The 23,848-nt window shown below is 45.6% G+C and overlaps 48 non-coding genes across 48 annotated transcripts; all 48 read left to right on the forward strand.

Moving 5' to 3' along the window:
- Positions 1-130: 130 nt before the first annotated feature.
- On the forward strand, positions 131-249 carry LOC125605659. The gene has a single exon (XR_007337101.1). It is a non-coding gene; the product is annotated as a 5S ribosomal RNA (ribosomal RNA).
- Positions 250-633: 384 nt separating this feature from the next.
- LOC125605660 lies at positions 634-752 on the forward strand. The gene has a single exon (XR_007337102.1). It is a non-coding gene; the product is annotated as a 5S ribosomal RNA (ribosomal RNA).
- Positions 753-1,136: 384 nt separating this feature from the next.
- Positions 1,137-1,255, forward strand: LOC125605661. Its single transcript, XR_007337103.1, has one exon. It is a non-coding gene; the product is annotated as a 5S ribosomal RNA (ribosomal RNA).
- Positions 1,256-1,638: 383 nt separating this feature from the next.
- Positions 1,639-1,757, forward strand: LOC125605662. The gene has a single exon (XR_007337104.1). It is a non-coding gene; the product is annotated as a 5S ribosomal RNA (ribosomal RNA).
- Positions 1,758-2,141: 384 nt separating this feature from the next.
- Positions 2,142-2,260, forward strand: LOC125605663. The gene has a single exon (XR_007337105.1). It is a non-coding gene; the product is annotated as a 5S ribosomal RNA (ribosomal RNA).
- A 384-nt stretch (positions 2,261-2,644) lies between these two features.
- LOC125605665 lies at positions 2,645-2,763 on the forward strand. Its single transcript, XR_007337107.1, has one exon. It is a non-coding gene; the product is annotated as a 5S ribosomal RNA (ribosomal RNA).
- A 384-nt stretch (positions 2,764-3,147) lies between these two features.
- Positions 3,148-3,266, forward strand: LOC125605666. The gene has a single exon (XR_007337108.1). It is a non-coding gene; the product is annotated as a 5S ribosomal RNA (ribosomal RNA).
- Positions 3,267-3,649: 383 nt separating this feature from the next.
- On the forward strand, positions 3,650-3,768 carry LOC125605667. Its single transcript, XR_007337109.1, has one exon. It is a non-coding gene; the product is annotated as a 5S ribosomal RNA (ribosomal RNA).
- Positions 3,769-4,152: 384 nt separating this feature from the next.
- LOC125605668 lies at positions 4,153-4,271 on the forward strand. Its single transcript, XR_007337110.1, has one exon. It is a non-coding gene; the product is annotated as a 5S ribosomal RNA (ribosomal RNA).
- Positions 4,272-4,654: 383 nt separating this feature from the next.
- Positions 4,655-4,773, forward strand: LOC125605669. Its single transcript, XR_007337111.1, has one exon. It is a non-coding gene; the product is annotated as a 5S ribosomal RNA (ribosomal RNA).
- A 384-nt stretch (positions 4,774-5,157) lies between these two features.
- LOC125605670 lies at positions 5,158-5,276 on the forward strand. The gene has a single exon (XR_007337112.1). It is a non-coding gene; the product is annotated as a 5S ribosomal RNA (ribosomal RNA).
- Positions 5,277-5,659: 383 nt separating this feature from the next.
- On the forward strand, positions 5,660-5,778 carry LOC125605671. The gene has a single exon (XR_007337113.1). It is a non-coding gene; the product is annotated as a 5S ribosomal RNA (ribosomal RNA).
- Positions 5,779-6,162: 384 nt separating this feature from the next.
- Positions 6,163-6,281, forward strand: LOC125605672. Its single transcript, XR_007337114.1, has one exon. It is a non-coding gene; the product is annotated as a 5S ribosomal RNA (ribosomal RNA).
- A 384-nt stretch (positions 6,282-6,665) lies between these two features.
- LOC125605673 lies at positions 6,666-6,784 on the forward strand. The gene has a single exon (XR_007337115.1). It is a non-coding gene; the product is annotated as a 5S ribosomal RNA (ribosomal RNA).
- Positions 6,785-7,168: 384 nt separating this feature from the next.
- LOC125605674 lies at positions 7,169-7,287 on the forward strand. The gene has a single exon (XR_007337116.1). It is a non-coding gene; the product is annotated as a 5S ribosomal RNA (ribosomal RNA).
- Positions 7,288-7,671: 384 nt separating this feature from the next.
- Positions 7,672-7,790, forward strand: LOC125605676. The gene has a single exon (XR_007337118.1). It is a non-coding gene; the product is annotated as a 5S ribosomal RNA (ribosomal RNA).
- Positions 7,791-8,174: 384 nt separating this feature from the next.
- On the forward strand, positions 8,175-8,293 carry LOC125605677. Its single transcript, XR_007337119.1, has one exon. It is a non-coding gene; the product is annotated as a 5S ribosomal RNA (ribosomal RNA).
- A 384-nt stretch (positions 8,294-8,677) lies between these two features.
- Positions 8,678-8,796, forward strand: LOC125605678. The gene has a single exon (XR_007337120.1). It is a non-coding gene; the product is annotated as a 5S ribosomal RNA (ribosomal RNA).
- A 384-nt stretch (positions 8,797-9,180) lies between these two features.
- On the forward strand, positions 9,181-9,299 carry LOC125605679. The gene has a single exon (XR_007337121.1). It is a non-coding gene; the product is annotated as a 5S ribosomal RNA (ribosomal RNA).
- A 384-nt stretch (positions 9,300-9,683) lies between these two features.
- Positions 9,684-9,802, forward strand: LOC125605680. Its single transcript, XR_007337122.1, has one exon. It is a non-coding gene; the product is annotated as a 5S ribosomal RNA (ribosomal RNA).
- A 384-nt stretch (positions 9,803-10,186) lies between these two features.
- Positions 10,187-10,305, forward strand: LOC125605681. The gene has a single exon (XR_007337123.1). It is a non-coding gene; the product is annotated as a 5S ribosomal RNA (ribosomal RNA).
- A 383-nt stretch (positions 10,306-10,688) lies between these two features.
- On the forward strand, positions 10,689-10,807 carry LOC125605682. The gene has a single exon (XR_007337124.1). It is a non-coding gene; the product is annotated as a 5S ribosomal RNA (ribosomal RNA).
- A 383-nt stretch (positions 10,808-11,190) lies between these two features.
- LOC125605683 lies at positions 11,191-11,309 on the forward strand. Its single transcript, XR_007337125.1, has one exon. It is a non-coding gene; the product is annotated as a 5S ribosomal RNA (ribosomal RNA).
- A 384-nt stretch (positions 11,310-11,693) lies between these two features.
- Positions 11,694-11,812, forward strand: LOC125605684. Its single transcript, XR_007337126.1, has one exon. It is a non-coding gene; the product is annotated as a 5S ribosomal RNA (ribosomal RNA).
- A 384-nt stretch (positions 11,813-12,196) lies between these two features.
- LOC125605685 lies at positions 12,197-12,315 on the forward strand. Its single transcript, XR_007337127.1, has one exon. It is a non-coding gene; the product is annotated as a 5S ribosomal RNA (ribosomal RNA).
- Positions 12,316-12,699: 384 nt separating this feature from the next.
- LOC125605687 lies at positions 12,700-12,818 on the forward strand. Its single transcript, XR_007337129.1, has one exon. It is a non-coding gene; the product is annotated as a 5S ribosomal RNA (ribosomal RNA).
- A 384-nt stretch (positions 12,819-13,202) lies between these two features.
- LOC125605688 lies at positions 13,203-13,321 on the forward strand. The gene has a single exon (XR_007337130.1). It is a non-coding gene; the product is annotated as a 5S ribosomal RNA (ribosomal RNA).
- Positions 13,322-13,704: 383 nt separating this feature from the next.
- Positions 13,705-13,823, forward strand: LOC125605689. The gene has a single exon (XR_007337131.1). It is a non-coding gene; the product is annotated as a 5S ribosomal RNA (ribosomal RNA).
- A 384-nt stretch (positions 13,824-14,207) lies between these two features.
- On the forward strand, positions 14,208-14,326 carry LOC125605690. The gene has a single exon (XR_007337132.1). It is a non-coding gene; the product is annotated as a 5S ribosomal RNA (ribosomal RNA).
- A 339-nt stretch (positions 14,327-14,665) lies between these two features.
- LOC125605691 lies at positions 14,666-14,784 on the forward strand. The gene has a single exon (XR_007337133.1). It is a non-coding gene; the product is annotated as a 5S ribosomal RNA (ribosomal RNA).
- Positions 14,785-15,168: 384 nt separating this feature from the next.
- Positions 15,169-15,287, forward strand: LOC125605692. Its single transcript, XR_007337134.1, has one exon. It is a non-coding gene; the product is annotated as a 5S ribosomal RNA (ribosomal RNA).
- Positions 15,288-15,671: 384 nt separating this feature from the next.
- On the forward strand, positions 15,672-15,790 carry LOC125605693. Its single transcript, XR_007337135.1, has one exon. It is a non-coding gene; the product is annotated as a 5S ribosomal RNA (ribosomal RNA).
- A 383-nt stretch (positions 15,791-16,173) lies between these two features.
- On the forward strand, positions 16,174-16,292 carry LOC125605694. The gene has a single exon (XR_007337136.1). It is a non-coding gene; the product is annotated as a 5S ribosomal RNA (ribosomal RNA).
- Positions 16,293-16,676: 384 nt separating this feature from the next.
- On the forward strand, positions 16,677-16,795 carry LOC125605695. Its single transcript, XR_007337137.1, has one exon. It is a non-coding gene; the product is annotated as a 5S ribosomal RNA (ribosomal RNA).
- A 384-nt stretch (positions 16,796-17,179) lies between these two features.
- Positions 17,180-17,298, forward strand: LOC125605696. Its single transcript, XR_007337138.1, has one exon. It is a non-coding gene; the product is annotated as a 5S ribosomal RNA (ribosomal RNA).
- Positions 17,299-17,682: 384 nt separating this feature from the next.
- LOC125605698 lies at positions 17,683-17,801 on the forward strand. Its single transcript, XR_007337140.1, has one exon. It is a non-coding gene; the product is annotated as a 5S ribosomal RNA (ribosomal RNA).
- A 384-nt stretch (positions 17,802-18,185) lies between these two features.
- LOC125605699 lies at positions 18,186-18,304 on the forward strand. Its single transcript, XR_007337141.1, has one exon. It is a non-coding gene; the product is annotated as a 5S ribosomal RNA (ribosomal RNA).
- Positions 18,305-18,688: 384 nt separating this feature from the next.
- On the forward strand, positions 18,689-18,807 carry LOC125605700. The gene has a single exon (XR_007337142.1). It is a non-coding gene; the product is annotated as a 5S ribosomal RNA (ribosomal RNA).
- Positions 18,808-19,191: 384 nt separating this feature from the next.
- Positions 19,192-19,310, forward strand: LOC125605701. The gene has a single exon (XR_007337143.1). It is a non-coding gene; the product is annotated as a 5S ribosomal RNA (ribosomal RNA).
- A 384-nt stretch (positions 19,311-19,694) lies between these two features.
- LOC125605702 lies at positions 19,695-19,813 on the forward strand. Its single transcript, XR_007337144.1, has one exon. It is a non-coding gene; the product is annotated as a 5S ribosomal RNA (ribosomal RNA).
- A 384-nt stretch (positions 19,814-20,197) lies between these two features.
- On the forward strand, positions 20,198-20,316 carry LOC125605703. The gene has a single exon (XR_007337145.1). It is a non-coding gene; the product is annotated as a 5S ribosomal RNA (ribosomal RNA).
- A 384-nt stretch (positions 20,317-20,700) lies between these two features.
- LOC125605704 lies at positions 20,701-20,819 on the forward strand. The gene has a single exon (XR_007337146.1). It is a non-coding gene; the product is annotated as a 5S ribosomal RNA (ribosomal RNA).
- Positions 20,820-21,203: 384 nt separating this feature from the next.
- On the forward strand, positions 21,204-21,322 carry LOC125605705. Its single transcript, XR_007337147.1, has one exon. It is a non-coding gene; the product is annotated as a 5S ribosomal RNA (ribosomal RNA).
- Positions 21,323-21,706: 384 nt separating this feature from the next.
- Positions 21,707-21,825, forward strand: LOC125605706. The gene has a single exon (XR_007337148.1). It is a non-coding gene; the product is annotated as a 5S ribosomal RNA (ribosomal RNA).
- A 383-nt stretch (positions 21,826-22,208) lies between these two features.
- Positions 22,209-22,327, forward strand: LOC125605707. Its single transcript, XR_007337149.1, has one exon. It is a non-coding gene; the product is annotated as a 5S ribosomal RNA (ribosomal RNA).
- A 384-nt stretch (positions 22,328-22,711) lies between these two features.
- On the forward strand, positions 22,712-22,830 carry LOC125605709. The gene has a single exon (XR_007337151.1). It is a non-coding gene; the product is annotated as a 5S ribosomal RNA (ribosomal RNA).
- A 384-nt stretch (positions 22,831-23,214) lies between these two features.
- LOC125605710 lies at positions 23,215-23,333 on the forward strand. Its single transcript, XR_007337152.1, has one exon. It is a non-coding gene; the product is annotated as a 5S ribosomal RNA (ribosomal RNA).
- Positions 23,334-23,717: 384 nt separating this feature from the next.
- LOC125605711 lies at positions 23,718-23,836 on the forward strand. The gene has a single exon (XR_007337153.1). It is a non-coding gene; the product is annotated as a 5S ribosomal RNA (ribosomal RNA).
- The last annotated feature ends 12 nt before the right edge of the window (positions 23,837-23,848 follow it).

Genomic DNA, 23,848 nt, shown 5'->3' on the forward strand with positions numbered 1-23,848 from the left:
TTCTTAACGCCATTAACCTCGATGCACTATTCCGCTGAAAAAAAAAATCACAAAATCATGTGGGCCCCACGGCCTTACACTTGGATTGGCCGAAACAAATGATATATGGAAACGCGAGTGATGTACTAACGGGTGCGATCATACCAGCACTAATGCACCGGATCCCATCAGAACTCCGCAGTTAAGCGTGCTTGGGCGAGAGTAGTACTAGGATGGGTGACCTCCCGGGAAGTCCTCGTGTTGCACCCCTTTTTATTATTATTTTTATTTTATTATTCGGCCTAAAACGAGTCTAAACTTGGAAACTTCATAACTTTTGAACCGTGAGGAACTACGTCGCCCATAGCACCATTTCGGAAAGGCCCAGAAACCATAAAGGGCGGTGAATAGGGGTGGCAATTTTTCGGGCCCAAATTCAGCCGTTTTGACCCTCAAACGGGCTGCAGAAAGTTAAGGGACGTAAAAAAGGATCCCAATCGGATTTTCAGGTTGTTTTTGATGCTTTCTTAACGCCATTAACCTCGATGCACTATTCCGCTGAAAAAAAAAATCACAAAATCATGTGGGCCCCACGGCCTTACACTTGGATTGGCCGAAACAAATGATATATGGAAACGCGAGTGATGTACTAACGGGTGCGATCATACCAGCACTAATGCACCGGATCCCATCAGAACTCCGCAGTTAAGCGTGCTTGGGCGAGAGTAGTACTAGGATGGGTGACCTCCCGGGAAGTCCTCGTGTTGCACCCCTTTTTATTATTATTTTTATTTTATTATTCGGCCTAAAACGAGTCTAAACTTGGAAACTTCATAACTTTTGAACCGTGAGGAACTACGTCGCCCATAGCACCATTTCGGAAAGGCCCAGAAACCATAAAGGGCGGTGAATAGGGGTGGCAATTTTTCGGGCCCAAATTCAGCCGTTTTGACCCTCAAACGGGCTGCAGAAAGTTAAGGGACGTAAAAAAGGATCCCAATCGGATTTTCAGGTTGTTTTTGATGCTTTCTTAACGCCATTAACCTCGATGCACTATTCCGCTGAAAAAAAAAATCACAAAATCATGTGGGCCCCACGGCCTTACACTTGGATTGGCCGAAACAAATGATATATGGAAACGCGAGTGATGTACTAACGGGTGCGATCATACCAGCACTAATGCACCGGATCCCATCAGAACTCCGCAGTTAAGCGTGCTTGGGCGAGAGTAGTACTAGGATGGGTGACCTCCCGGGAAGTCCTCGTGTTGCACCCCTTTTTATTATTATTTTTATTTTATTATTCGGCCTAAAACGAGTCTAAACTTGGAAACTCATAACTTTTGAACCGTGAGGAACTACGTCGCCCATAGCACCATTTCGGAAAGGCCCAGAAACCATAAAGGGCGGTGAATAGGGGTGGCAATTTTTCGGGCCCAAATTCAGCCGTTTTGACCCTCAAACGGGCTGCAGAAAGTTAAGGGACGTAAAAAAGGATCCCAATCGGATTTTCAGGTTGTTTTTGATGCTTTCTTAACGCCATTAACCTCGATGCACTATTCCGCTGAAAAAAAAAATCACAAAATCATGTGGGCCCCACGGCCTTACACTTGGATTGGCCGAAACAAATGATATATGGAAACGCGAGTGATGTACTAACGGGTGCGATCATACCAGCACTAATGCACCGGATCCCATCAGAACTCCGCAGTTAAGCGTGCTTGGGCGAGAGTAGTACTAGGATGGGTGACCTCCCGGGAAGTCCTCGTGTTGCACCCCTTTTTATTATTATTTTTATTTTATTATTCGGCCTAAAACGAGTCTAAACTTGGAAACTTCATAACTTTTGAACCGTGAGGAACTACGTCGCCCATAGCACCATTTCGGAAAGGCCCAGAAACCATAAAGGGCGGTGAATAGGGGTGGCAATTTTTCGGGCCCAAATTCAGCCGTTTTGACCCTCAAACGGGCTGCAGAAAGTTAAGGGACGTAAAAAAGGATCCCAATCGGATTTTCAGGTTGTTTTTGATGCTTTCTTAACGCCATTAACCTCGATGCACTATTCCGCTGAAAAAAAAAATCACAAAATCATGTGGGCCCCACGGCCTTACACTTGGATTGGCCGAAACAAATGATATATGGAAACGCGAGTGATGTACTAACGGGTGCGATCATACCAGCACTAATGCACCGGATCCCATCAGAACTCCGCAGTTAAGCGTGCTTGGGCGAGAGTAGTACTAGGATGGGTGACCTCCCGGGAAGTCCTCGTGTTGCACCCCTTTTTATTATTATTTTTATTTTATTATTCGGCCTAAAACGAGTCTAAACTTGGAAACTTCATAACTTTTGAACCGTGAGGAACTACGTCGCCCATAGCACCATTTCGGAAAGGCCCAGAAACCATAAAGGGCGGTGAATAGGGGTGGCAATTTTTCGGGCCCAAATTCAGCCGTTTTGACCCTCAAACGGGCTGCAGAAAGTTAAGGGACGTAAAAAAGGATCCCAATCGGATTTTCAGGTTGTTTTTGATGCTTTCTTAACGCCATTAACCTCGATGCACTATTCCGCTGAAAAAAAAAATCACAAAATCATGTGGGCCCCACGGCCTTACACTTGGATTGGCCGAAACAAATGATATATGGAAACGCGAGTGATGTACTAACGGGTGCGATCATACCAGCACTAATGCACCGGATCCCATCAGAACTCCGCAGTTAAGCGTGCTTGGGCGAGAGTAGTACTAGGATGGGTGACCTCCCGGGAAGTCCTCGTGTTGCACCCCTTTTTATTATTATTTTTATTTTATTATTCGGCCTAAAACGAGTCTAAACTTGGAAACTTCATAACTTTTGAACCGTGAGGAACTACGTCGCCCATAGCACCATTTCGGAAAGGCCCAGAAACCATAAAGGGCGGTGAATAGGGGTGGCAATTTTTCGGGCCCAAATTCAGCCGTTTTGACCCTCAAACGGGCTGCAGAAAGTTAAGGGACGTAAAAAAGGATCCCAATCGGATTTTCAGGTTGTTTTTGATGCTTTCTTAACGCCATTAACCTCGATGCACTATTCCGCTGAAAAAAAAAATCACAAAATCATGTGGGCCCCACGGCCTTACACTTGGATTGGCCGAAACAAATGATATATGGAAACGCGAGTGATGTACTAACGGGTGCGATCATACCAGCACTAATGCACCGGATCCCATCAGAACTCCGCAGTTAAGCGTGCTTGGGCGAGAGTAGTACTAGGATGGGTGACCTCCCGGGAAGTCCTCGTGTTGCACCCCTTTTTATTATTATTTTTATTTTATTTTCGGCCTAAAACGAGTCTAAACTTGGAAACTTCATAACTTTTGAACCGTGAGGAACTACGTCGCCCATAGCACCATTTCGGAAAGGCCCAGAAACCATAAAGGGCGGTGAATAGGGGTGGCAATTTTTCGGGCCCAAATTCAGCCGTTTTGACCCTCAAACGGGCTGCAGAAAGTTAAGGGACGTAAAAAAGGATCCCAATCGGATTTTCAGGTTGTTTTTGATGCTTTCTTAACGCCATTAACCTCGATGCACTATTCCGCTGAAAAAAAAAATCACAAAATCATGTGGGCCCCACGGCCTTACACTTGGATTGGCCGAAACAAATGATATATGGAAACGCGAGTGATGTACTAACGGGTGCGATCATACCAGCACTAATGCACCGGATCCCATCAGAACTCCGCAGTTAAGCGTGCTTGGGCGAGAGTAGTACTAGGATGGGTGACCTCCCGGGAAGTCCTCGTGTTGCACCCCTTTTTATTATTATTTTTATTTTATTATTCGGCCTAAAACGAGTCTAAACTTGGAAACTTCATAACTTTTGAACCGTGAGGAACTACGTCGCCCATAGCACCATTTCGGAAAGGCCCAGAAACCATAAAGGGCGGTGAATAGGGGTGGCAATTTTTCGGGCCCAAATTCAGCCGTTTTGACCCTCAAACGGGCTGCAGAAAGTTAAGGGACGTAAAAAAGGATCCCAATCGGATTTTCAGGTTGTTTTTGATGCTTTCTTAACGCCATTAACCTCGATGCACTATTCCGCTGAAAAAAAAAATCACAAAATCATGTGGGCCCCACGGCCTTACACTTGGATTGGCCGAAACAAATGATATATGGAAACGCGAGTGATGTACTAACGGGTGCGATCATACCAGCACTAATGCACCGGATCCCATCAGAACTCCGCAGTTAAGCGTGCTTGGGCGAGAGTAGTACTAGGATGGGTGACCTCCCGGGAAGTCCTCGTGTTGCACCCCTTTTTATTATTATTTTTATTTTATTATTCGGCCTAAAACGAGTCTAAACTTGGAAACTCATAACTTTTGAACCGTGAGGAACTACGTCGCCCATAGCACCATTTCGGAAAGGCCCAGAAACCATAAAGGGCGGTGAATAGGGGTGGCAATTTTTCGGGCCCAAATTCAGCCGTTTTGACCCTCAAACGGGCTGCAGAAAGTTAAGGGACGTAAAAAAGGATCCCAATCGGATTTTCAGGTTGTTTTTGATGCTTTCTTAACGCCATTAACCTCGATGCACTATTCCGCTGAAAAAAAAAATCACAAAATCATGTGGGCCCCACGGCCTTACACTTGGATTGGCCGAAACAAATGATATATGGAAACGCGAGTGATGTACTAACGGGTGCGATCATACCAGCACTAATGCACCGGATCCCATCAGAACTCCGCAGTTAAGCGTGCTTGGGCGAGAGTAGTACTAGGATGGGTGACCTCCCGGGAAGTCCTCGTGTTGCACCCCTTTTTATTATTATTTTTATTTTATTATTCGGCCTAAAACGAGTCTAAACTTGGAAACTTCATAACTTTTGAACCGTGAGGAACTACGTCGCCCATAGCACCATTTCGGAAAGGCCCAGAAACCATAAAGGGCGGTGAATAGGGGTGGCAATTTTTCGGGCCCAAATTCAGCCGTTTTGACCCTCAAACGGGCTGCAGAAAGTTAAGGGACGTAAAAAAGGATCCCAATCGGATTTTCAGGTTGTTTTTGATGCTTTCTTAACGCCATTAACCTCGATGCACTATTCCGCTGAAAAAAAAAATCACAAAATCATGTGGGCCCCACGGCCTTACACTTGGATTGGCCGAAACAAATGATATATGGAAACGCGAGTGATGTACTAACGGGTGCGATCATACCAGCACTAATGCACCGGATCCCATCAGAACTCCGCAGTTAAGCGTGCTTGGGCGAGAGTAGTACTAGGATGGGTGACCTCCCGGGAAGTCCTCGTGTTGCACCCCTTTTTATTATTATTTTTATTTTATTATTCGGCCTAAAACGAGTCTAAACTTGGAAACTTCATAACTTTTGAACCGTGAGGAACTACGTCGCCCATAGCACCATTTCGGAAAGGCCCAGAAACCATAAAGGGCGGTGAATAGGGGTGGCAATTTTTCGGGCCCAAATTCAGCCGTTTTGACCCTCAAACGGGCTGCAGAAAGTTAAGGGACGTAAAAAAGGATCCCAATCGGATTTTCAGGTTGTTTTTGATGCTTTCTTAACGCCATTAACCTCGATGCACTATTCCGCTGAAAAAAAAATCACAAAATCATGTGGGCCCCACGGCCTTACACTTGGATTGGCCGAAACAAATGATATATGGAAACGCGAGTGATGTACTAACGGGTGCGATCATACCAGCACTAATGCACCGGATCCCATCAGAACTCCGCAGTTAAGCGTGCTTGGGCGAGAGTAGTACTAGGATGGGTGACCTCCCGGGAAGTCCTCGTGTTGCACCCCTTTTTATTATTATTTTTATTTTATTATTCGGCCTAAAACGAGTCTAAACTTGGAAACTTCATAACTTTTGAACCGTGAGGAACTACGTCGCCCATAGCACCATTTCGGAAAGGCCCAGAAACCATAAAGGGCGGTGAATAGGGGTGGCAATTTTTCGGGCCCAAATTCAGCCGTTTTGACCCTCAAACGGGCTGCAGAAAGTTAAGGGACGTAAAAAAGGATCCCAATCGGATTTTCAGGTTGTTTTTGATGCTTTCTTAACGCCATTAACCTCGATGCACTATTCCGCTGAAAAAAAAAATCACAAAATCATGTGGGCCCCACGGCCTTACACTTGGATTGGCCGAAACAAATGATATATGGAAACGCGAGTGATGTACTAACGGGTGCGATCATACCAGCACTAATGCACCGGATCCCATCAGAACTCCGCAGTTAAGCGTGCTTGGGCGAGAGTAGTACTAGGATGGGTGACCTCCCGGGAAGTCCTCGTGTTGCACCCCTTTTTATTATTATTTTTATTTTATTATTCGGCCTAAAACGAGTCTAAACTTGGAAACTTCATAACTTTTGAACCGTGAGGAACTACGTCGCCCATAGCACCATTTCGGAAAGGCCCAGAAACCATAAAGGGCGGTGAATAGGGGTGGCAATTTTTCGGGCCCAAATTCAGCCGTTTTGACCCTCAAACGGGCTGCAGAAAGTTAAGGGACGTAAAAAAGGATCCCAATCGGATTTTCAGGTTGTTTTTGATGCTTTCTTAACGCCATTAACCTCGATGCACTATTCCGCTGAAAAAAAAAATCACAAAATCATGTGGGCCCCACGGCCTTACACTTGGATTGGCCGAAACAAATGATATATGGAAACGCGAGTGATGTACTAACGGGTGCGATCATACCAGCACTAATGCACCGGATCCCATCAGAACTCCGCAGTTAAGCGTGCTTGGGCGAGAGTAGTACTAGGATGGGTGACCTCCCGGGAAGTCCTCGTGTTGCACCCCTTTTTATTATTATTTTTATTTTATTATTCGGCCTAAAACGAGTCTAAACTTGGAAACTTCATAACTTTTGAACCGTGAGGAACTACGTCGCCCATAGCACCATTTCGGAAAGGCCCAGAAACCATAAAGGGCGGTGAATAGGGGTGGCAATTTTTCGGGCCCAAATTCAGCCGTTTTGACCCTCAAACGGGCTGCAGAAAGTTAAGGGACGTAAAAAAGGATCCCAATCGGATTTTCAGGTTGTTTTTGATGCTTTCTTAACGCCATTAACCTCGATGCACTATTCCGCTGAAAAAAAAAATCACAAAATCATGTGGGCCCCACGGCCTTACACTTGGATTGGCCGAAACAAATGATATATGGAAACGCGAGTGATGTACTAACGGGTGCGATCATACCAGCACTAATGCACCGGATCCCATCAGAACTCCGCAGTTAAGCGTGCTTGGGCGAGAGTAGTACTAGGATGGGTGACCTCCCGGGAAGTCCTCGTGTTGCACCCCTTTTTATTATTATTTTTATTTTATTATTCGGCCTAAAACGAGTCTAAACTTGGAAACTTCATAACTTTTGAACCGTGAGGAACTACGTCGCCCATAGCACCATTTCGGAAAGGCCCAGAAACCATAAAGGGCGGTGAATAGGGGTGGCAATTTTTCGGGCCCAAATTCAGCCGTTTTGACCCTCAAACGGGCTGCAGAAAGTTAAGGGACGTAAAAAAGGATCCCAATCGGATTTTCAGGTTGTTTTTGATGCTTTCTTAACGCCATTAACCTCGATGCACTATTCCGCTGAAAAAAAAAATCACAAAATCATGTGGGCCCCACGGCCTTACACTTGGATTGGCCGAAACAAATGATATATGGAAACGCGAGTGATGTACTAACGGGTGCGATCATACCAGCACTAATGCACCGGATCCCATCAGAACTCCGCAGTTAAGCGTGCTTGGGCGAGAGTAGTACTAGGATGGGTGACCTCCCGGGAAGTCCTCGTGTTGCACCCCTTTTTATTATTATTTTTATTTTATTATTCGGCCTAAAACGAGTCTAAACTTGGAAACTTCATAACTTTTGAACCGTGAGGAACTACGTCGCCCATAGCACCATTTCGGAAAGGCCCAGAAACCATAAAGGGCGGTGAATAGGGGTGGCAATTTTTCGGGCCCAAATTCAGCCGTTTTGACCCTCAAACGGGCTGCAGAAAGTTAAGGGACGTAAAAAAGGATCCCAATCGGATTTTCAGGTTGTTTTTGATGCTTTCTTAACGCCATTAACCTCGATGCACTATTCCGCTGAAAAAAAAAATCACAAAATCATGTGGGCCCCACGGCCTTACACTTGGATTGGCCGAAACAAATGATATATGGAAACGCGAGTGATGTACTAACGGGTGCGATCATACCAGCACTAATGCACCGGATCCCATCAGAACTCCGCAGTTAAGCGTGCTTGGGCGAGAGTAGTACTAGGATGGGTGACCTCCCGGGAAGTCCTCGTGTTGCACCCCTTTTTATTATTATTTTTATTTTATTATTCGGCCTAAAACGAGTCTAAACTTGGAAACTTCATAACTTTTGAACCGTGAGGAACTACGTCGCCCATAGCACCATTTCGGAAAGGCCCAGAAACCATAAAGGGCGGTGAATAGGGGTGGCAATTTTTCGGGCCCAAATTCAGCCGTTTTGACCCTCAAACGGGCTGCAGAAAGTTAAGGGACGTAAAAAAGGATCCCAATCGGATTTTCAGGTTGTTTTTGATGCTTTCTTAACGCCATTAACCTCGATGCACTATTCCGCTGAAAAAAAAAATCACAAAATCATGTGGGCCCCACGGCCTTACACTTGGATTGGCCGAAACAAATGATATATGGAAACGCGAGTGATGTACTAACGGGTGCGATCATACCAGCACTAATGCACCGGATCCCATCAGAACTCCGCAGTTAAGCGTGCTTGGGCGAGAGTAGTACTAGGATGGGTGACCTCCCGGGAAGTCCTCGTGTTGCACCCCTTTTTATTATTATTTTTATTTTATTATTCGGCCTAAAACGAGTCTAAACTTGGAAACTTCATAACTTTTGAACCGTGAGGAACTACGTCGCCCATAGCACCATTTCGGAAAGGCCCAGAAACCATAAAGGGCGGTGAATAGGGGTGGCAATTTTTCGGGCCCAAATTCAGCCGTTTTGACCCTCAAACGGGCTGCAGAAAGTTAAGGGACGTAAAAAAGGATCCCAATCGGATTTTCAGGTTGTTTTTGATGCTTTCTTAACGCCATTAACCTCGATGCACTATTCCGCTGAAAAAAAAAATCACAAAATCATGTGGGCCCCACGGCCTTACACTTGGATTGGCCGAAACAAATGATATATGGAAACGCGAGTGATGTACTAACGGGTGCGATCATACCAGCACTAATGCACCGGATCCCATCAGAACTCCGCAGTTAAGCGTGCTTGGGCGAGAGTAGTACTAGGATGGGTGACCTCCCGGGAAGTCCTCGTGTTGCACCCCTTTTTATTATTATTTTTATTTTATTATTCGGCCTAAAACGAGTCTAAACTTGGAAACTTCATAACTTTTGAACCGTGAGGAACTACGTCGCCCATAGCACCATTTCGGAAAGGCCCAGAAACCATAAAGGGCGGTGAATAGGGGTGGCAATTTTTCGGGCCCAAATTCAGCCGTTTTGACCCTCAAACGGGCTGCAGAAAGTTAAGGGACGTAAAAAAGGATCCCAATCGGATTTTCAGGTTGTTTTTGATGCTTTCTTAACGCCATTAACCTCGATGCACTATTCCGCTGAAAAAAAAAATCACAAAATCATGTGGGCCCCACGGCCTTACACTTGGATTGGCCGAAACAAATGATATATGGAAACGCGAGTGATGTACTAACGGGTGCGATCATACCAGCACTAATGCACCGGATCCCATCAGAACTCCGCAGTTAAGCGTGCTTGGGCGAGAGTAGTACTAGGATGGGTGACCTCCCGGGAAGTCCTCGTGTTGCACCCCTTTTTATTATTATTTTTATTTTATTATTCGGCCTAAAACGAGTCTAAACTTGGAAACTTCATAACTTTTGAACCGTGAGGAACTACGTCGCCCATAGCACCATTTCGGAAAGGCCCAGAAACCATAAAGGGCGGTGAATAGGGGTGGCAATTTTTCGGGCCCAAATTCAGCCGTTTTGACCCTCAAACGGGCTGCAGAAAGTTAAGGGACGTAAAAAAGGATCCCAATCGGATTTTCAGGTTGTTTTTGATGCTTTCTTAACGCCATTAACCTCGATGCACTATTCCGCTGAAAAAAAAAATCACAAAATCATGTGGGCCCCACGGCCTTACACTTGGATTGGCCGAAACAAATGATATATGGAAACGCGAGTGATGTACTAACGGGTGCGATCATACCAGCACTAATGCACCGGATCCCATCAGAACTCCGCAGTTAAGCGTGCTTGGGCGAGAGTAGTACTAGGATGGGTGACCTCCCGGGAAGTCCTCGTGTTGCACCCCTTTTTATTATTATTTTTATTTTATTATTCGGCCTAAAACGAGTCTAAACTTGGAAACTCATAACTTTTGAACCGTGAGGAACTACGTCGCCCATAGCACCATTTCGGAAAGGCCCAGAAACCATAAAGGGCGGTGAATAGGGGTGGCAATTTTTCGGGCCCAAATTCAGCCGTTTTGACCCTCAAACGGGCTGCAGAAAGTTAAGGGACGTAAAAAAGGATCCCAATCGGATTTTCAGGTTGTTTTTGATGCTTTCTTAACGCCATTAACCTCGATGCACTATTCCGCTGAAAAAAAAAATCACAAAATCATGTGGGCCCCACGGCCTTACACTTGGATTGGCCGAAACAAATGATATATGGAAACGCGAGTGATGTACTAACGGGTGCGATCATACCAGCACTAATGCACCGGATCCCATCAGAACTCCGCAGTTAAGCGTGCTTGGGCGAGAGTAGTACTAGGATGGGTGACCTCCCGGGAAGTCCTCGTGTTGCACCCCTTTTTATTATTATTTTTATTTTATTATTCGGCCTAAAACGAGTCTAAACTTGGAAACTCATAACTTTTGAACCGTGAGGAACTACGTCGCCCATAGCACCATTTCGGAAAGGCCCAGAAACCATAAAGGGCGGTGAATAGGGGTGGCAATTTTTCGGGCCCAAATTCAGCCGTTTTGACCCTCAAACGGGCTGCAGAAAGTTAAGGGACGTAAAAAAGGATCCCAATCGGATTTTCAGGTTGTTTTTGATGCTTTCTTAACGCCATTAACCTCGATGCACTATTCCGCTGAAAAAAAAAATCACAAAATCATGTGGGCCCCACGGCCTTACACTTGGATTGGCCGAAACAAATGATATATGGAAACGCGAGTGATGTACTAACGGGTGCGATCATACCAGCACTAATGCACCGGATCCCATCAGAACTCCGCAGTTAAGCGTGCTTGGGCGAGAGTAGTACTAGGATGGGTGACCTCCCGGGAAGTCCTCGTGTTGCACCCCTTTTTATTATTATTTTTATTTTATTATTCGGCCTAAAACGAGTCTAAACTTGGAAACTTCATAACTTTTGAACCGTGAGGAACTACGTCGCCCATAGCACCATTTCGGAAAGGCCCAGAAACCATAAAGGGCGGTGAATAGGGGTGGCAATTTTTCGGGCCCAAATTCAGCCGTTTTGACCCTCAAACGGGCTGCAGAAAGTTAAGGGACGTAAAAAAGGATCCCAATCGGATTTTCAGGTTGTTTTTGATGCTTTCTTAACGCCATTAACCTCGATGCACTATTCCGCTGAAAAAAAAAATCACAAAATCATGTGGGCCCCACGGCCTTACACTTGGATTGGCCGAAACAAATGATATATGGAAACGCGAGTGATGTACTAACGGGTGCGATCATACCAGCACTAATGCACCGGATCCCATCAGAACTCCGCAGTTAAGCGTGCTTGGGCGAGAGTAGTACTAGGATGGGTGACCTCCCGGGAAGTCCTCGTGTTGCACCCCTTTTTATTATTATTTTTATTTTATTATTCGGCCTAAAACGAGTCTAAACTTGGAAACTTCATAACTTTTGAACCGTGAGGAACTACGTCGCCCATAGCACCATTTCGGAAAGGCCCAGAAACCATAAAGGGCGGTGAATAGGGGTGGCAATTTTTCGGGCCCAAATTCAGCCGTTTTGACCCTCAAACGGGCTGCAGAAAGTTAAGGGACGTAAAAAAGGATCCCAATCGGATTTTCAGGTTGTTTTTGATGCTTTCTTAACGCCATTAACCTCGATGCACTATTCCGCTGAAAAAAAAAATCACAAAATCATGTGGGCCCCACGGCCTTACACTTGGATTGGCCGAAACAAATGATATATGGAAACGCGAGTGATGTACTAACGGGTGCGATCATACCAGCACTAATGCACCGGATCCCATCAGAACTCCGCAGTTAAGCGTGCTTGGGCGAGAGTAGTACTAGGATGGGTGACCTCCCGGGAAGTCCTCGTGTTGCACCCCTTTTTATTATTATTTTTATTTTATTATTCGGCCTAAAACGAGTCTAAACTTGGAAACTTCATAACTTTTGAACCGTGAGGAACTACGTCGCCCATAGCACCATTTCGGAAAGGCCCAGAAACCATAAAGGGCGGTGAATAGGGGTGGCAATTTTTCGGGCCCAAATTCAGCCGTTTTGACCCTCAAACGGGCTGCAGAAAGTTAAGGGACGTAAAAAAGGATCCCAATCGGATTTTCAGGTTGTTTTTGATGCTTTCTTAACGCCATTAACCTCGATGCACTATTCCGCTGAAAAAAAAAATCACAAAATCATGTGGGCCCCACGGCCTTACACTTGGATTGGCCGAAACAAATGATATATGGAAACGCGAGTGATGTACTAACGGGTGCGATCATACCAGCACTAATGCACCGGATCCCATCAGAACTCCGCAGTTAAGCGTGCTTGGGCGAGAGTAGTACTAGGATGGGTGACCTCCCGGGAAGTCCTCGTGTTGCACCCCTTTTTATTATTATTTTTATTTTATTATTCGGCCTAAAACGAGTCTAAACTTGGAAACTTCATAACTTTTGAACCGTGAGGAACTACGTCGCCCATAGCACCATTTCGGAAAGGCCCAGAAACCATAAAGGGCGGTGAATAGGGGTGGCAATTTTTCGGGCCCAAATTCAGCCGTTTTGACCCTCAAACGGGCTGCAGAAAGTTAAGGGACGTAAAAAAGGATCCCAATCGGATTTTCAGGTTGTTTTTGATGCTTTCTTAACGCCATTAACCTCGATGCACTATTCCGCTGAAAAAAAAAATCACAAAATCATGTGGGCCCCACGGCCTTACACTTGGATTGGCCGAAACAAATGATATATGGAAACGCGAGTGATGTACTAACGGGTGCGATCATACCAGCACTAATGCACCGGATCCCATCAGAACTCCGCAGTTAAGCGTGCTTGGGCGAGAGTAGTACTAGGATGGGTGACCTCCCGGGAAGTCCTCGTGTTGCACCCCTTTTTATTATTATTTTTATTTTATTATTCGGCCTAAAACGAGTCTAAACTTGGAAACTCATAACTTTTGAACCGTGAGGAACTACGTCGCCCATAGCACCATTTCGGAAAGGCCCAGAAACCATAAAGGGCGGTGAATAGGGGTGGCAATTTTTCGGGCCCAAATTCAGCCGTTTTGACCCTCAAACGGGCTGCAGAAAGTTAAGGGACGTAAAAAAGGATCCCAATCGGATTTTCAGGTTGTTTTTGATGCTTTCTTAACGCCATTAACCTCGATGCACTATTCCGCTGAAAAAAAAAATCACAAAATCATGTGGGCCCCACGGCCTTACACTTGGATTGGCCGAAACAAATGATATATGGAAACGCGAGTGATGTACTAACGGGTGCGATCATACCAGCACTAATGCACCGGATCCCATCAGAACTCCGCAGTTAAGCGTGCTTGGGCGAGAGTAGTACTAGGATGGGTGACCTCCCGGGAAGTCCTCGTGTTGCACCCCTTTTTATTATTATTTTTATTTTATTATTCGGCCTAAAACGAGTCTAAACTTGGAAACTTCATAACTTTTGAACCGTGAGGAACTACGTCGCCCATAGCACCATTTCGGAAAGGCCCAGAAACCATAAAGGGCGGTGAATAGGGGTGGCAATTTTTCGGGCCCAAATTCAGCCGTTTTGACCCTCAAACGGGCTGCAGAAAGTTAAGGGACGTAAAAAAGGATCCCAATCGGATTTTCAGGTTGTTTTTGATGCTTTCTTAACGCCATTAACCTCGATGCACTATTCCGCTGAAAAAAAAAATCACAAAATCATGTGGGCCCCACGGCCTTACACTTGGATTGGCCGAAACAAATGATATATGGAAACGCGAGTGATGTACTAACGGGTGCGATCATACCAGCACTAATGCACCGGATCCCATCAGAACTCCGCAGTTAAGCGTGCTTGGGCGAGAGTAGTACTAGGATGGGTGACCTCCCGGGAAGTCCTCGTGTTGCACCCCTTTTTATTATTATTTTTATTTTATTATTCGGCCTAAAACGAGTCTAAACTTGGAAACTTCATAACTTTTGAACCGTGAGGAACTACGTCGCCCATAGCACCATTTCGGAAAGGCCCAGAAACCATAAAGGGCGGTGAATAGGGGTGGCAATTTTTCGGGCCCAAATTCAGCCGTTTTGACCCTCAAACGGGCTGCAGAAAGTTAAGGGACGTAAAAAAGGATCCCAATCGGATTTTCAGGTTGTTTTTGATGCTTTCTTAACGCCATTAACCTCGATGCACTATTCCGCTGAAAAAAAAGTAACACTTGGATTTGTGGAAACGCGAGTGATGTACTAACGGGTGCGATCATACCAGCACTAATGCACCGGATCCCATCAGAACTCCGCAGTTAAGCGTGCTTGGGCGAGAGTAGTACTAGGATGGGTGACCTCCCGGGAAGTCCTCGTGTTGCACCCCTTTTTATTATTATTTTTATTTTATTATTCGGCCTAAAACGAGTCTAAACTTGGAAACTTCATAACTTTTGAACCGTGAGGAACTACGTCGCCCATAGCACCATTTCGGAAAGGCCCAGAAACCATAAAGGGCGGTGAATAGGGGTGGCAATTTTTCGGGCCCAAATTCAGCCGTTTTGACCCTCAAACGGGCTGCAGAAAGTTAAGGGACGTAAAAAAGGATCCCAATCGGATTTTCAGGTTGTTTTTGATGCTTTCTTAACGCCATTAACCTCGATGCACTATTCCGCTGAAAAAAAAAATCACAAAATCATGTGGGCCCCACGGCCTTACACTTGGATTGGCCGAAACAAATGATATATGGAAACGCGAGTGATGTACTAACGGGTGCGATCATACCAGCACTAATGCACCGGATCCCATCAGAACTCCGCAGTTAAGCGTGCTTGGGCGAGAGTAGTACTAGGATGGGTGACCTCCCGGGAAGTCCTCGTGTTGCACCCCTTTTTATTATTATTTTTATTTTATTATTCGGCCTAAAACGAGTCTAAACTTGGAAACTTCATAACTTTTGAACCGTGAGGAACTACGTCGCCCATAGCACCATTTCGGAAAGGCCCAGAAACCATAAAGGGCGGTGAATAGGGGTGGCAATTTTTCGGGCCCAAATTCAGCCGTTTTGACCCTCAAACGGGCTGCAGAAAGTTAAGGGACGTAAAAAAGGATCCCAATCGGATTTTCAGGTTGTTTTTGATGCTTTCTTAACGCCATTAACCTCGATGCACTATTCCGCTGAAAAAAAAAATCACAAAATCATGTGGGCCCCACGGCCTTACACTTGGATTGGCCGAAACAAATGATATATGGAAACGCGAGTGATGTACTAACGGGTGCGATCATACCAGCACTAATGCACCGGATCCCATCAGAACTCCGCAGTTAAGCGTGCTTGGGCGAGAGTAGTACTAGGATGGGTGACCTCCCGGGAAGTCCTCGTGTTGCACCCCTTTTTATTATTATTTTTATTTTATTATTCGGCCTAAAACGAGTCTAAACTTGGAAACTTCATAACTTTTGAACCGTGAGGAACTACGTCGCCCATAGCACCATTTCGGAAAGGCCCAGAAACCATAAAGGGCGGTGAATAGGGGTGGCAATTTTTCGGGCCCAAATTCAGCCGTTTTGACCCTCAAACGGGCTGCAGAAAGTTAAGGGACGTAAAAAAGGATCCCAATCGGATTTTCAGGTTGTTTTTGATGCTTTCTTAACGCCATTAACCTCGATGCACTATTCCGCTGAAAAAAAAATCACAAAATCATGTGGGCCCCACGGCCTTACACTTGGATTGGCCGAAACAAATGATATATGGAAACGCGAGTGATGTACTAACGGGTGCGATCATACCAGCACTAATGCACCGGATCCCATCAGAACTCCGCAGTTAAGCGTGCTTGGGCGAGAGTAGTACTAGGATGGGTGACCTCCCGGGAAGTCCTCGTGTTGCACCCCTTTTTATTATTATTTTTATTTTATTATTCGGCCTAAAACGAGTCTAAACTTGGAAACTTCATAACTTTTGAACCGTGAGGAACTACGTCGCCCATAGCACCATTTCGGAAAGGCCCAGAAACCATAAAGGGCGGTGAATAGGGGTGGCAATTTTTCGGGCCCAAATTCAGCCGTTTTGACCCTCAAACGGGCTGCAGAAAGTTAAGGGACGTAAAAAAGGATCCCAATCGGATTTTCAGGTTGTTTTTGATGCTTTCTTAACGCCATTAACCTCGATGCACTATTCCGCTGAAAAAAAAAATCACAAAATCATGTGGGCCCCACGGCCTTACACTTGGATTGGCCGAAACAAATGATATATGGAAACGCGAGTGATGTACTAACGGGTGCGATCATACCAGCACTAATGCACCGGATCCCATCAGAACTCCGCAGTTAAGCGTGCTTGGGCGAGAGTAGTACTAGGATGGGTGACCTCCCGGGAAGTCCTCGTGTTGCACCCCTTTTTATTATTATTTTTATTTTATTATTCGGCCTAAAACGAGTCTAAACTTGGAAACTTCATAACTTTTGAACCGTGAGGAACTACGTCGCCCATAGCACCATTTCGGAAAGGCCCAGAAACCATAAAGGGCGGTGAATAGGGGTGGCAATTTTTCGGGCCCAAATTCAGCCGTTTTGACCCTCAAACGGGCTGCAGAAAGTTAAGGGACGTAAAAAAGGATCCCAATCGGATTTTCAGGTTGTTTTTGATGCTTTCTTAACGCCATTAACCTCGATGCACTATTCCGCTGAAAAAAAAAATCACAAAATCATGTGGGCCCCACGGCCTTACACTTGGATTGGCCGAAACAAATGATATATGGAAACGCGAGTGATGTACTAACGGGTGCGATCATACCAGCACTAATGCACCGGATCCCATCAGAACTCCGCAGTTAAGCGTGCTTGGGCGAGAGTAGTACTAGGATGGGTGACCTCCCGGGAAGTCCTCGTGTTGCACCCCTTTTTATTATTATTTTTATTTTATTATTCGGCCTAAAACGAGTCTAAACTTGGAAACTTCATAACTTTTGAACCGTGAGGAACTACGTCGCCCATAGCACCATTTCGGAAAGGCCCAGAAACCATAAAGGGCGGTGAATAGGGGTGGCAATTTTTCGGGCCCAAATTCAGCCGTTTTGACCCTCAAACGGGCTGCAGAAAGTTAAGGGACGTAAAAAAGGATCCCAATCGGATTTTCAGGTTGTTTTTGATGCTTTCTTAACGCCATTAACCTCGATGCACTATTCCGCTGAAAAAAAAAATCACAAAATCATGTGGGCCCCACGGCCTTACACTTGGATTGGCCGAAACAAATGATATATGGAAACGCGAGTGATGTACTAACGGGTGCGATCATACCAGCACTAATGCACCGGATCCCATCAGAACTCCGCAGTTAAGCGTGCTTGGGCGAGAGTAGTACTAGGATGGGTGACCTCCCGGGAAGTCCTCGTGTTGCACCCCTTTTTATTATTATTTTTATTTTATTATTCGGCCTAAAACGAGTCTAAACTTGGAAACTTCATAACTTTTGAACCGTGAGGAACTACGTCGCCCATAGCACCATTTCGGAAAGGCCCAGAAACCATAAAGGGCGGTGAATAGGGGTGGCAATTTTTCGGGCCCAAATTCAGCCGTTTTGACCCTCAAACGGGCTGCAGAAAGTTAAGGGACGTAAAAAAGGATCCCAATCGGATTTTCAGGTTGTTTTTGATGCTTTCTTAACGCCATTAACCTCGATGCACTATTCCGCTGAAAAAAAAAATCACAAAATCATGTGGGCCCCACGGCCTTACACTTGGATTGGCCGAAACAAATGATATATGGAAACGCGAGTGATGTACTAACGGGTGCGATCATACCAGCACTAATGCACCGGATCCCATCAGAACTCCGCAGTTAAGCGTGCTTGGGCGAGAGTAGTACTAGGATGGGTGACCTCCCGGGAAGTCCTCGTGTTGCACCCCTTTTTATTATTATTTTTATTTTATTATTCGGCCTAAAACGAGTCTAAACTTGGAAACTTCATAACTTTTGAACCGTGAGGAACTACGTCGCCCATAGCACCATTTCGGAAAGGCCCAGAAACCATAAAGGGCGGTGAATAGGGGTGGCAATTTTTCGGGCCCAAATTCAGCCGTTTTGACCCTCAAACGGGCTGCAGAAAGTTAAGGGACGTAAAAAAGGATCCCAATCGGATTTTCAGGTTGTTTTTGATGCTTTCTTAACGCCATTAACCTCGATGCACTATTCCGCTGAAAAAAAAAATCACAAAATCATGTGGGCCCCACGGCCTTACACTTGGATTGGCCGAAACAAATGATATATGGAAACGCGAGTGATGTACTAACGGGTGCGATCATACCAGCACTAATGCACCGGATCCCATCAGAACTCCGCAGTTAAGCGTGCTTGGGCGAGAGTAGTACTAGGATGGGTGACCTCCCGGGAAGTCCTCGTGTTGCACCCCTTTTTATTATTATTTTTATTTTATTATTCGGCCTAAAACGAGTCTAAACTTGGAAACTTCATAACTTTTGAACCGTGAGGAACTACGTCGCCCATAGCACCATTTCGGAAAGGCCCAGAAACCATAAAGGGCGGTGAATAGGGGTGGCAATTTTTCGGGCCCAAATTCAGCCGTTTTGACCCTCAAACGGGCTGCAGAAAGTTAAGGGACGTAAAAAAGGATCCCAATCGGATTTTCAGGTTGTTTTTGATGCTTTCTTAACGCCATTAACCTCGATGCACTATTCCGCTGAAAAAAAAAATCACAAAATCATGTGGGCCCCACGGCCTTACACTTGGATTGGCCGAAACAAATGATATATGGAAACGCGAGTGATGTACTAACGGGTGCGATCATACCAGCACTAATGCACCGGATCCCATCAGAACTCCGCAGTTAAGCGTGCTTGGGCGAGAGTAGTACTAGGATGGGTGACCTCCCGGGAAGTCCTCGTGTTGCACCCCTTTTTATTATTATTTTTATTTTATTATTCGGCCTAAAACGAGTCTAAACTTGGAAACTTCATAACTTTTGAACCGTGAGGAACTACGTCGCCCATAGCACCATTTCGGAAAGGCCCAGAAACCATAAAGGGCGGTGAATAGGGGTGGCAATTTTTCGGGCCCAAATTCAGCCGTTTTGACCCTCAAACGGGCTGCAGAAAGTTAAGGGACGTAAAAAAGGATCCCAATCGGATTTTCAGGTTGTTTTTGATGCTTTCTTAACGCCATTAACCTCGATGCACTATTCCGCTGAAAAAAAAAATCACAAAATCATGTGGGCCCCACGGCCTTACACTTGGATTGGCCGAAACAAATGATATATGGAAACGCGAGTGATGTACTAACGGGTGCGATCATACCAGCACTAATGCACCGGATCCCATCAGAACTCCGCAGTTAAGCGTGCTTGGGCGAGAGTAGTACTAGGATGGGTGACCTCCCGGGAAGTCCTCGTGTTGCACCCCTTTTTATTATTATTTTTATTTTATTATTCGGCCTAAAACGAGTCTAAACTTGGAAACTTCATAACTTTTGAACCGTGAGGAACTACGTCGCCCATAGCACCATTTCGGAAAGGCCCAGAAACCATAAAGGGCGGTGAATAGGGGTGGCAATTTTTCGGGCCCAAATTCAGCCGTTTTGACCCTCAAACGGGCTGCAGAAAGTTAAGGGACGTAAAAAAGGATCCCAATCGGATTTTCAGGTTGTTTTTGATGCTTTCTTAACGCCATTAACCTCGATGCACTATTCCGCTGAAAAAAAAAATCACAAAATCATGTGGGCCCCACGGCCTTACACTTGGATTGGCCGAAACAAATGATATATGGAAACGCGAGTGATGTACTAACGGGTGCGATCATACCAGCACTAATGCACCGGATCCCATCAGAACTCCGCAGTTAAGCGTGCTTGGGCGAGAGTAGTACTAGGATGGGTGACCTCCCGGGAAGTCCTCGTGTTGCACCCCTTTTTATTATTATTTTTATTTTATTATTCGGCCTAAAACGAGTCTAAACTTGGAAACTTCATAACTTTTGAACCGTGAGGAACTACGTCGCCCATAGCACCATTTCGGAAAGGCCCAGAAACCATAAAGGGCGGTGAATAGGGGTGGCAATTTTTCGGGCCCAAATTCAGCCGTTTTGACCCTCAAACGGGCTGCAGAAAGTTAAGGGACGTAAAAAAGGATCCCAATCGGATTTTCAGGTTGTTTTTGATGCTTTCTTAACGCCATTAACCTCGATGCACTATTCCGCTGAAAAAAAAAATCACAAAATCATGTGGGCCCCACGGCCTTACACTTGGATTGGCCGAAACAAATGATATATGGAAACGCGAGTGATGTACTAACGGGTGCGATCATACCAGCACTAATGCACCGGATCCCATCAGAACTCCGCAGTTAAGCGTGCTTGGGCGAGAGTAGTACTAGGATGGGTGACCTCCCGGGAAGTCCTCGTGTTGCACCCCTTTTTATTATTATTTTTATTTTATTATTCGGCCTAAAACGAGTCTAAACTTGGAAACTTCATAACTTTTGAACCGTGAGGAACTACGTCGCCCATAGCACCATTTCGGAAAGGCCCAGAAACCATAAAGGGCGGTGAATAGGGGTGGCAATTTTTCGGGCCCAAATTCAGCCGTTTTGACCCTCAAACGGGCTGCAGAAAGTTAAGGGACGTAAAAAAGGATCCCAATCGGATTTTCAGGTTGTTTTTGATGCTTTCTTAACGCCATTAACCTCGATGCACTATTCCGCTGAAAAAAAAAATCACAAAATCATGTGGGCCCCACGGCCTTACACTTGGATTGGCCGAAACAAATGATATATGGAAACGCGAGTGATGTACTAACGGGTGCGATCATACCAGCACTAATGCACCGGATCCCATCAGAACTCCGCAGTTAAGCGTGCTTGGGCGAGAGTAGTACTAGGATGGGTGACCTCCCGGGAAGTCCTCGTGTTGCACCCCTTTTTATTATTATTTTTATTTTATTATTCGGCCTAAAACGAGTCTAAACTTGGAAACTTCATAACTTTTGAACCGTGAGGAACTACGTCGCCCATAGCACCATTTCGGAAAGGCCCAGAAACCATAAAGGGCGGTGAATAGGGGTGGCAATTTTTCGGGCCCAAATTCAGCCGTTTTGACCCTCAAACGGGCTGCAGAAAGTTAAGGGACGTAAAAAAGGATCCCAATCGGATTTTCAGGTTGTTTTTGATGCTTTCTTAACGCCATTAACCTCGATGCACTATTCCGCTGAAAAAAAAAATCACAAAATCATGTGGGCCCCACGGCCTTACACTTGGATTGGCCGAAACAAATGATATATGGAAACGCGAGTGATGTACTAACGGGTGCGATCATACCAGCACTAATGCACCGGATCCCATCAGAACTCCGCAGTTAAGCGTGCTTGGGCGAGAGTAGTACTAGGATGGGTGACCTCCCGGGAAGTCCTCGTGTTGCACCCCTTTTTATTATTATTTTTATTTTATTATTCGGCCTAAAACGAGTCTAAACTTGGAAACTCATAACTTTTGAACCGTGAGGAACTACGTCGCCCATAGCACCATTTCGGAAAGGCCCAGAAACCATAAAGGGCGGTGAATAGGGGTGGCAATTTTTCGGGCCCAAATTCAGCCGTTTTGACCCTCAAACGGGCTGCAGAAAGTTAAGGGACGTAAAAAAGGATCCCAATCGGATTTTCAGGTTGTTTTTGATGCTTTCTTAACGCCATTAACCTCGATGCACTATTCCGCTGAAAAAAAAAATCACAAAATCATGTGGGCCCCACGGCCTTACACTTGGATTGGCCGAAACAAATGATATATGGAAACGCGAGTGATGTACTAACGGGTGCGATCATACCAGCACTAATGCACCGGATCCCATCAGAACTCCGCAGTTAAGCGTGCTTGGGCGAGAGTAGTACTAGGATGGGTGACCTCCCGGGAAGTCCTCGTGTTGCACCCCTTTTTATTATTATTTTTATTTTATTATTCGGCCTAAAACGAGTCTAAACTTGGAAACTTCATAACTTTTGAACCGTGAGGAACTACGTCGCCCATAGCACCATTTCGGAAAGGCCCAGAAACCATAAAGGGCGGTGAATAGGGGTGGCAATTTTTCGGGCCCAAATTCAGCCGTTTTGACCCTCAAACGGGCTGCAGAAAGTTAAGGGACGTAAAAAAGGATCCCAATCGGATTTTCAGGTTGTTTTTGATGCTTTCTTAACGCCATTAACCTCGATGCACTATTCCGCTGAAAAAAAAAATCACAAAATCATGTGGGCCCCACGGCCTTACACTTGGATTGGCCGAAACAAATGATATATGGAAACGCGAGTGATGTACTAACGGGTGCGATCATACCAGCACTAATGCACCGGATCCCATCAGAACTCCGCAGTTAAGCGTGCTTGGGCGAGAGTAGTACTAGGATGGGTGACCTCCCGGGAAGTCCTCGTGTTGCACCCCTTTTTATTATTATTTTTATTTTATTATTCGGCCTAAAACGAGTCTAAACTTGGAAACTTCATAACTTTTGAACCGTGAGGAACTACGTCGCCCATAGCACCATTTCGGAAAGGCCCAGAAACCATAAAGGGCGGTGAATAGGGGTGGCAATTTTTCGGGCCCAAATTCAGCCGTTTTGACCCTCAAACGGGCTGCAGAAAGTTAAGGGACGTAAAAAAGGATCCCAATCGGATTTTCAGGTTGTTTTTGATGCTTTCTTAACGCCATTAACCTCGATGCACTATTCCGCTGAAAAAAAAAATCACAAAATCATGTGGGCCCCACGGCCTTACACTTGGATTGGCCGAAACAAATGATATATGGAAACGCGAGTGATGTACTAACGGGTGCGATCATACCAGCACTAATGCACCGGATCCCATCAGAACTCCGCAGTTAAGCGTGCTTGGGCGAGAGTAGTACTAGGATGGGTGACCTCCCGGGAAGTCCTCGTGTTGCACCCCTTTTTATTATTATTTTTATTTTATTATTCGGCCTAAAACGAGTCTAAACTTGGAAACTTCATAACTTTTGAACCGTGAGGAACTACGTCGCCCATAGCACCATTTCGGAAAGGCCCAGAAACCATAAAGGGCGGTGAATAGGGGTGGCAATTTTTCGGGCCCAAATTCAGCCGTTTTGACCCTCAAACGGGCTGCAGAAAGTTAAGGGACGTAAAAAAGGATCCCAATCGGATTTTCAGGTTGTTTTTGATGCTTTCTTAACGCCATTAACCTCGATGCACTATTCCGCTGAAAAAAAAAATCACAAAATCATGTGGGCCCCACGGCCTTACACTTGGATTGGCCGAAACAAATGATATATGGAAACGCGAGTGATGTACTAACGGGTGCGATCATACCAGCACTAATGCACCGGATCCCATCAGAACTCCGCAGTTAAGCGTGCTTGGGCGAGAGTAGTACTAGGATGGGTGACCTCCCGGGAAGTCCTCGTGTTGCACCCCTTTTTATTATTA

This window comes from Brassica napus, unplaced genomic scaffold (assembly GCF_020379485.1).
Source record: "Brassica napus cultivar Da-Ae unplaced genomic scaffold, Da-Ae ScsIHWf_79;HRSCAF=145, whole genome shotgun sequence".
NCBI lineage: Eukaryota > Viridiplantae > Streptophyta > Magnoliopsida > Brassicales > Brassicaceae > Brassica > Brassica napus.